This window comes from Palaemon carinicauda, chromosome 22 (genome assembly GCF_036898095.1).
Source record: "Palaemon carinicauda isolate YSFRI2023 chromosome 22, ASM3689809v2, whole genome shotgun sequence".
Classification (NCBI taxonomy): domain Eukaryota; kingdom Metazoa; phylum Arthropoda; class Malacostraca; order Decapoda; family Palaemonidae; genus Palaemon; species Palaemon carinicauda.
Genome location: NC_090746.1, coordinates 99055534 through 99062270, shown reverse-complemented (window position 1 = coordinate 99062270; position 6737 = coordinate 99055534).

Genomic DNA, 6737 nt, shown 5'->3' with positions numbered 1-6737 from the left:
TAAACTTAGCGCTGAATCGGTGGCGCTGATTTGGTGGCGCTGAATTGTATTTAACCCTAACTTCCATTGATTCTTGCGAACTGGGTTACCATAATGACTGTAAATATGAGAGAGAGAGAGAGAGAGAGAGAGAGAGAGATCAAATTAGAAACAACCGATATTAACCTGAAATTATCTTTGTTATTAAGATTATTAACAATTATAACATTATTTTCATAATTGTACCGAGAACTAAAAAGGCTGTTTAAAGGTTTAAATGCCGCTCATGAATGGCAGAGGCAAGTAACAGTAGCATTCCCTTATCAAGTAGATCAATGCCTTAGAGACTGACCATATATATCTATAATCAGCACCTAAGCCCCCTCTCCCCCCAAGCTAGGACCAAGGAGGGCCAGGAAATGGCTGTTAATAGGAAATAGATGAAATTAATTTTAGTTGTTTGAAAGAGAAATTAGAAAGATTCTGATAAACTAGAAAAATCTAATAAATCTTCAGTTTGGAAAATCAAAAAATAATGACAATAAGAAAGTAATGAATTCTAATTGGAAAATACAATTGAAAATATATTTATCTCAAAGAATTAGAAAACTAATATGTGAAAAAATAAAAAATAGTGAAAAAAAAGTAATGAATTCCATATTCAAAATACAACTGAAAATACATTTATCTCTAAGACTTAGAAAACCAATGTATGAAAAAACTAAATCTTTAATAATTTATTCTTATGCCTTGAGGAAATACATCGTAAGTTTAATATTCAACTTCCACAAATTAATTAATTAAATATCCAAAATACAACTGAAAATACATTAATCTCTAAGTCTTAGAAAACTAATGTATGAAACAAATAAATCTTTAATAATTTATTCTTATGCCTTGAGGAAATACATCGTAACTTTAATATTCAACTTCCACAAATTAATTAATTAAATATCCAAAATACAACTGAAAATACATTAATCTCTAAGTCTTAGAAAACTAATGTATGAAACAAATAAATCTTTAATAATTTATTCTTATGCCTTGAGGAAATACATCGTAACTTTAATATTCAACTTCCACAAACTGCATTTAGATTTTGTTGGTGAATATTCCCAGAAGGAATAATTACCAAAATGGAAAGTCTCAGCCTTGGAATTACAATGGCTTTATTAACAATGGAATTTCATTGGAATTTCACATAAGGCTGACGCCTCCCGTCAATTACTACCAGATGCTGCTAAATTTAGCACCGAGGACTGAGCCTCGTTTGAATACTCCAATCAGTTGTTATTATTATTATTATTATTATTATTATTATTATTATTATTATTATTGTTGTTGTTGTTGTTGTTATCATTATTATTATTATTATTATTATTATTATTATTATTATTATTATTAGCTAAGCTGTAACCATGGCTGCAACCCTAGTTAGAAAAGCAGGATACTATAAGCCTAAGGGGTCCAACAAGGAAAAAATAGCCCAGTGAGGAAAGAGAATAAGGATATAAACAACAAAAGAGGTACAGTAACAACTTCTATGAGGTTTTATCCTAGAAGATATGTTGAAAACTGGGTATACTCTATTGGAAAATATTCCAAATACAAATGTCAACAGTAAGCAAACTAAAATGGAAAAGCCAAATACATTGAAATTACGAAAATCTTGAAAAAAAAAATAAGAATAAATCCCACAATCAGATCTTTGTGACGTTCCATCTCAGCTTAATTTAATGACGGAGGATCCAGTACCTCTCAAACTCGATAGCTTCTTGTATTGTCTGCAACCTCACCATCCTTATGAGCTGAGGATGGTGTGTTTGGTGGAGTCATCAGCAGCCATTGACAGGCCCTTCCTTGTCCTCGCTTGGGCGCTGATCAAATGCATATATCTCCAGCCTCTAAAGGATTTTCGTGTTAGCTAGGGGAAATATCAATGCCCCTTGCCTCTACCATTCACGAGTGGCCTTTAAATAGTGTCTCCTTACTATCCTTGTGAGCTAAGGATGGGGTGTTTGGGGGAGCCTATAGTGGTACTTGCCGAATCATCAGCACCCATTACCCAGCCCTCCCTGGTCATCGCTTGGGCTCTGATCAAATGTATATATATTCAGCCCCTAAGGTATTTTTCTAGGGCAATGTCACTGTCCCTTGCCTCTACCATTCACGAGTGACCTAATAGTGTCTTCTCACTATCCTTGTGAACTAAGAATAGGGTGTTGGGGGGGGGCGGGGTAGCCTATAGATCAGCAACCATTGGCAGGCCCTCCCTGGTCCTCGCTTGGGCTCTGATCAAATGTATATAAATTCAGCCTCTAAAGGATTTTCCTGGGGCAATGTCAATGTCCCTTGCCTCTACCGTTCACGGGTGGCCTTTAAATAGTGTCTTCTCACTACCCTTGTGAGCTAAGGATGAGGTGTTTGGGGGAGCCTGTAAGTCTACCTGCTGAATCATCAGCACCCATTACCCAGCCCTCCCTGGTCCTCGCTTGGGCGCTAATCAAATGTATATATGTTCAGTCTCGAAGGCGTTTTCCTAAGGCAATGACAGTGTCCCTTGCCTCTACCATGCACGAGTGGCCTTTACACCTTTAAACCTTTAAGGCACCTCCTTACAATATCCTGAAATTGAGTTGAACTCCAACACCGAATTCTGTTCCTGCAATGGAATTTCACGGTCACTGATATTGCTGTAATATTGCTGTAATATCTCCAGTCCGCTGTGACACTTCCCTGTCATATTCAGACGCATATCCATTTGTATAATCTCGGATATTGCTGTATATTAAATTTTGGAAATATGTTGTGGTTTTTTAACTTTAATCTATTGGACCATCAATTGATAGTGTTGAAAAATGTAGTAAATATTTATTCTATCGAAATAAAGTAACAAAGATTTCAGGCTGTTCTATATGATTCTGTACACAAATTTCAAATTTTGTGTTTTTGTATTATTTATGTGGAAGGAAAATAAATGTTTTTGTATATTATTTAAGAGAAAATTTCGTTTGGATCTTATGATACAGTATATATATGTATATATATATATATATATATATATGTATATATATATATATATACACACACACACACACACACACATATATATATATATATATATATATATATATATATATATATGTCAGTAGAACTTCAAAAGTTCAAAGTTGCAGCAAATGTTTTTATGTTGAACAGGGCTGACATAAGCGTTTTTATAGTTTATATATGATATATCTGTTTTGACGTTGTTACTGTTTTTAGAATGATTTATTGTTAATTTGTTCTCATCATTTGTTTATTTTCCTATTTCCTTTCCTCACTGGGCTATTTTTCCCTGTTGGAGCCCCAGGTCTTACAGCATCTTTCTTCTCTAACTAGGATTGTAGCTTGGATAGTAATAATAATGATAATAATAATAATAATAATAATAATAATAATAAAAACAACAGTAATAATAATAATAATAATAATAATAATAATAATAATAATAATAATAATAATAATAATAATAATAATAATTATATTAATAATGATACCTCATATCTCAAAGATATTAAGATAAACATAGAACAGTAAATTCATAGAATAATCAAAACAATAATAAAGAAAGAATAAAAACATGATTTCATTAAAACCAGCCGATTATCCGCAAAGGCTTTGCAATTAAATCCAAGAATTCATTGATTCCTTGTTGGTAAGATCAACAAATCAAAAAGGTTACAACTGTTTTCAATGCCGACATCCTTTCCTCATTGGGCTATTTTTCCCTGTTGGAGCCCCAGGGCTTATAGCATCTTTTTTCTCTAACTAGGATTGTAGCTTGGCTAGTAATAATGATAATAATAATAATAATAATAATAATAATAATAATGATAATAATAATAAAAATAATAATAATAATAATAATGATAATAATAGCAATAATAATAATAATAATAATAATAATAATAATAATAATATTAATGATGATAGTAACAACAACAACAACAACAACAACAATAATAATAATAATAATAATAATAATAATAATAATAATATCTCATATCTCAAAGATACTAAGGTAAACAAAATAGTAAATTCATAGAAAAATCAAAACAACAACAAGTGAGCAAGTCCTGAACGCGGACATGGTCCTCGTAGAGGACATACCTCCGCACGTGACCTTGACCTTCAGGTGACCTTGACCTTCACGTGACCTTGACCTTCACGTGACCTTGACCTTCAAGTGACCTGCTTGACTTTTGACCTTCAAGTGATCTTTGTTCATTTGCCACTGATACTTAATATGACATTGATATAATGCACCAATATGACCTTGACCTTTGACCTTTATAAATTTGAACATCACCCATGGGTTGCGCCTGGACTAGGACTTCCCTGTTGGCTTATGCAAAAGTCAGTGCTTTATTTCTGTCTCTTGATATGGCCACTTATGTCATAGTGACACCAGTGACCCCTGTGACCTTGACCTTGGGGTGACCTTGACCAAAATTTAATCAGTTCTTCCATACACATTGGGGAACTACTTGGCCAAGTTTGAAGTGATTCCGTGTAGAAATGTGGCCTCTACGTTGTCCACAGACAGACAGACAAACAGAGAAACAAACAAACAAACCGAACCGAAAACATAACCTCCTGGCGGAGGTAATAAAGAAAGAATAAAAACATGATTTCAATAAAACCAGCCGATTATCCACAAAGGCTTTGCAATTAAATCCAAGAATTCATTGATTCCTTGTTGGTAAGATCAACAAATCAAAAAGGTTACAACTGTTTTCAATGCCGACATCATTAAGCTCCGAAAGTCAAAAGAGGATTTGATTACGTTGCCTTTTTAGAGTTGGAAAAGAAATCGACCATTTTTAATGAGGGGGAACCACAAGTTATTATTATTATTATTATTATTATTATTATTATTATTATTATTATTATTGTTGTTATCATTATTATTATTATCATTATAATAATTATTATTATTATTATTATTATTATTATTGTTATCATTAATATTATTATTATTAGTAGTATGATTATTATTATTATTATTATTATTATTATTATTATGAAATTATTATTATTATTATTATTATTATTATTATTATTGTTATTATCATTATTATTATTATTATTATTATTATTATTATTATTATTGCTTGCTAAACTAAAACCCTAGTTGGAAAAGCAGGATGCTATAAGCCCATTGGCTCCAACAGGGAAAATAGCATAGTGAGGAAGGAAACCAGCAAAATTATGATGCATTTTTAGAGGTGGAAAAGAAATCGACAATTTTAATGAGGGGGAACCACAAATTATTATTATTATTATTATTATTATTATTATTATTATTATTATTGTTGTTATCATTATTATTATTATTATTATTATTATTATTATTATTATTATTATTATTATTATTACTTGCTAAACTACAACCCTAGTTGGGAAAGCAGAGTGCTATAATCCCAGGGGCTCCAACAGGGAAAATAGCCTGGTGAGGAAAGGAAGCAAGCAAAACTATGTTGCATTTTTAGAGGTGGAAAAGAAATCGACTTTTTTAATGAGGGGGAACAACAAGTTTTTATTGTTATTATTATTATTGTTATTATTATTATTATTATTGTTGTTGTTATCAATATTATTATTATATTATTGTTATTATTATTATTATCATTATTATTATTATTATTATTATTATTATTATTATTACTAGTATTATTATTGTTATTATTATTATTATGATTATTATGATTATTATTATTATCATTATTATTCTTATTCTTATTCTTATTATTATTATTATTATTATTATTATTATTATTATTATTATTATTATCATTGCTTGCTAAACTACAACCCTAGTTGGGAAAGCAGGGTGCTATAGTCCCAGGGGCTCCAACAGGGAAAATAGTCTAGTGAGGAAAGGAAACAAGCAAAATTATGTTGCATTTTTAGAGTTGGAAAAGAAATCGACAATTTTAATGAGGGGAACCACAAATTATTATTATTATTATTATTATTATTATTATTATTATTATTATTATTATTATTGTTGTTGTTGTTGTTGTTATCATTATTATTATTATTATTATTATTATTATTGTTGTTATCATTATTATTATTATTATTATTATTATCATTGCTTGCTAAACTACAACCCTAGTTGGGAAAGCAGGGTGCTATAATCCCATGGGCTCCAACAGGGAAAATAGCCTAGTGAGGAAAGGAAACAAGCAAAATTATGTTGCGTTTTTAGAGTTGGAAAAGAAATCGACAATTTTAATGAGGGGAACCATAAATTATCATTATTATTATCATTATTATTATTATTATTATTATTATTATTATTATTATTATTATTATTATTATTATTACTAGCAAATCTACAATTCTACTTGGAAAAGCAGGATGCTATAAGCCCAAGGGCTCCACCAAGAAAAATAAATAGCCCAGTGAGGAATGAGAATAAGGATATAAACAACAAAAGAAGTACAGTAACAACTTCTATGAGGTTTTATCCTAGAAGATATATGGAAAACTTGGTGCATTTTATTGGAAATATTCCAAATAAAGATTTTAGCAGTAAACAAACTAAAATGGAAAAGCCAAATGCATTGAAATTACGAACATCTTCAAAAAAAAAAAAAAAAAAAAAAAAAGAAAGAAAAAAAAAATCCCACAATCAGATCTTTGCGACGTTAAATCTTAGCTTAATTTAATAGTATTGTGGTTATATCTTTATTTATTTATTTACCAAT